Here is a 244-nt window from a genome sequence, read left to right as displayed (position 1 = left end):
GTAGGTTGGTGTGTATGTATGAACATTGATAGTGTCCATTTTTTTGTCACTACTTTTAAAATATTTATTAATTTCTATTTTCACTTCTTGATATTTTTTTTCCTTTACATAAATATATAATACCAGGATTAAACAGAATTAAAGATCCAACTGACAGTATGTGACAAAACACGACAAAAAGAAAATTAAAAGAATTAAAAAATAGGTCGTCTGTATGATATTGTTAATTATCTATCAAACTGCC

The sequence above is a fragment of the Octopus bimaculoides genome, chromosome 4 (assembly GCF_046866305.1).
Source record: "Octopus bimaculoides isolate indiv1 chromosome 4, ASM4686630v1, whole genome shotgun sequence".
Lineage (NCBI taxonomy): Eukaryota > Metazoa > Mollusca > Cephalopoda > Octopoda > Octopodidae > Octopus > Octopus bimaculoides.
Note: the sequence above shows the minus strand (reverse complement) of the source record.